We start from the raw sequence: 3,400 nt of genomic DNA on the forward strand, positions 1-3,400 counted from the left end.
GGCCTCTGCAGAGCTTTGCCGGAAGCACGCGCCGGCCAACTTCAGCCGGTTCTACTTCCCGTACCGCACGGCCACTGGGCTCCTCTGCGTCACCAACTGCACCCTCAACGTCCCCGGCTCCTTCGACTGCCACCGCGGGCTCTGCCTGCTCACCCTGGAGGGACCCCAGTGCTTGTGAGTTGGCCACGCCCCACCTCGGCCACGCCCCACCTCGGCCACGCCCACCGATCCCACCTTAAGGCGCACCTTGAACCCGTGGTCAAAGGTCTCCTCAAGGCTGAAGAAGTTGAAACCCGATGTTTGACCCCAAAATTGGGCTCTTGACCTCAATGCCCCAATGTTTGATGGCCAAGGTCCCGCCACCACCCAAAACCTTGACCCCAGAACCTTGACCCCAAAACCTTGACCCTAAAACCTTGACCCCAAAAACCTTGACCTCAAAACCTTGACCCCAGAACCTTGACCCCAAAACCTTCACCCCAAAACCTTCACCCCAAAAAATTGACCCTAAAACCTTCACCCCAAAACCTTCACCCCAAAAACTTGACCTCAAAACCTTCACCCCAAAACCTTCACCCCAAAACCTTCACCCCAACACCTTCACCCCAAAACCTTCACCCCAAAAACTTGACCTCAAAACCTTGACCCCAAAATCTTCACCCCAAAATCTCAACCCCAAAACCTCAACCCCAAAACCTTCACCCCAAAGGTTCAACTCTTGACTCCCATCAGCTCCTGCCCTTCAAATCCAACCCTGGACCCCCAAACTCAATCCCGGACCCCCAAACTCAACCCTTGAACCCCAATCTTGGCCCCCAAACTCAACCCTTGACCCCAACACCAAAATCTTGACCACCAACACCCAGCCTGTGACCACCAAACCCAACCCTGGATCCCCAAACCCAACCCTTGACCTCCAATACCCAACCTTGGCCCCAACACCAAAATCTTGACCACCAACACCCGGCCTGTGACCATCAAACCCAACCCTTGGTCTTCAAACCCAACCCTTGACCCCCAACTCCAACCGCTCTCCCCCAAATCCAACTTTGACCCCAAAACTCAATCCTTGAGCCCCAACCCTTGACCCCCAACACCCAACCTTGACCCCAACACCCAACCCTCGACCCCCAGCTCCAACTCCTGCCCTCCAAACCCAACTTTTGACCCCCACACCCAACCCCTGACCCTCAAACTCAACCCTTGACCCCCAGACTCAACCCTCGACCCTCAAACTCAACCCTTGACCTTCAAACTCAACCCTTGACCCTCACACCCAACCCCTGACCCTCAAACTCAACCCTTGACCCTCAAACTCAAGCCCTGATCCTCAAACACAACCCCTGACCCTCAAACTCAACCCTTGACCCTCACACCCAACCCTTGACCTTCAAACTCAACCCTCGACCCCCTCAAACTCAACCTTGACCCTCAAACTCAACCCTTGACCTTCAAACTCAACCCTTGACCCCCTCAAACTCAACCCTTGACCTTCAAACTCAACCTTTGACCCTCAAACTCAACCTTTGACCCTCAAACTCAACCCTTGACCCCCTCAAACTCAATCCTTGACCCTCACACCCAACCCTTGACCTTCAAACTCAACTTTGACCCCCTCAAACTCAACCCTTGACCCTCAAACTCAACCCTTGACCCCCACACCCAACCCTTGACCCTCAAACTCAACCCTTGACCCTCAAACTCAACCGTTGACCTTCAAACTCAACCCTTNACCCCCAGCTCCAACTCCTGCCCTCCAAACCCAACTTTTGACCCCCACACCCAACCCCTGACCCTCAAACTCAACCCTTGACCCCCAGACTCAACCCTCGACCCTCAAACTCAACCCTTGACCTTCAAACTCAACCCTTGACCCTCACACCCAACCCCTGACCCTCAAACTCAACCCTTGACCCTCAAACTCAAGCCCTGATCCTCAAACACAACCCCTGACCCTCAAACTCAACCCTTGACCCTCACACCCAACCCTTGACCTTCAAACTCAACCCTCGACCCCCTCAAACTCAACCTTGACCCTCAAACTCAACCCTTGACCTTCAAACTCAACCCTTGACCCCCTCAAACTCAACCCTTGACCTTCAAACTCAACCTTTGACCCTCAAACTCAACCTTTGACCCTCAAACTCAACCCTTGACCCCCTCAAACTCAATCCTTGACCCTCACACCCAACCCTTGACCTTCAAACTCAACTTTGACCCCCTCAAACTCAACCCTTGACCCTCAAACTCAACCCTTGACCCCCACACCCAACCCTTGACCCTCAAACTCAACCCTTGACCCTCAAACTCAACCGTTGACCTTCAAACTCAACCCTTGACCCTCAAACTCAACCCTTGACCTCAAACTCAACCCTTGACCCTCAAACTCAACCCTTGACCCCCACACCCAACCCTTGACCCCCTCAAACTCAACCCTTGACCCTCAAACTCAACCCCTGACCCTCAAACTCAACCCCTGACCCTCAAACTCAACCCTTGACCTTCAAACTCAACCCCTGACCCTCAAACTCAACCCTTGACCCTCAAACCCCTTGCCCGCCCCCCTCAGAACTCGACCCCAGCCCAGGGTCATGGTGATGGATCTCCAGGGAGGGCTCCTGTGATTCCAGAAGGTTCCTCGGAGGATCCCACCCCCGGTCCCCACCCTGGGAGGGGGTGAGGACCCTTCCCGTGACCTCTCACCTCCCCCCACAGCTGCCCGGACCTGCCCTGGTTCCTCTCGGCCGGTGACCGCTGCCAGACCCACATCAGCAAACTGGGGCTGGGCCTGGGCGTGGGGCTGGGGCTGGGCCTGACCATCCTCATCCTCCTCATCCTCTGCATCGTCCTCTGCGTCCGCTTGGCCCAAGGGAGGAAGAAATCACCTGGAGCCAGGTGAAACCGCTGGGGGGGGTTCCCTGTGGGGTCACGGGGAGGGGGTTTGGGTTGGACCCCAAAATCTGGGGTTCAGCAGCTCTGCCCCACGGGGGGGTGGGAGAGTGGAGACCCCACCGCCTCCAGCGTCACCCCCCGACCCCTCCCCAGACCCCTGAAACTTGCCCGGCTCCACAGCGAGGCCGCCGAGGACGCGTGGCCGGACGGGGGCCGCGGCGGCCGCGTCACCGGGATCTACCACGTCAACGGCGGAGGCGGCGCTGCCGGGAAAGGTGGGACCCGAAACGGGGGGTGAAACCATCCCTGGAGAGGGAAAATCCCCCCAAATCCTCGTGGGGTCATCGTCCTCCTCCTCCTCCTCTTCCTCCCGCCAGGTCCTCACAACACCTACAAGCCCAGCTCGGAGGTGGCGGAACCGCCGGCATCGGTGGGTGACGTCGTTTGGGGGTGGTCCTCAGCCCAAGATTGACCTGGAACCCCAATTTTGATCCCAAAACCCAAACCG

This window comes from Parus major, unplaced genomic scaffold (genome assembly GCF_001522545.3).
Source record: "Parus major isolate Abel unplaced genomic scaffold, Parus_major1.1 Scaffold494, whole genome shotgun sequence".
Taxonomy (NCBI): Eukaryota; Metazoa; Chordata; class Aves; order Passeriformes; family Paridae; genus Parus; species Parus major.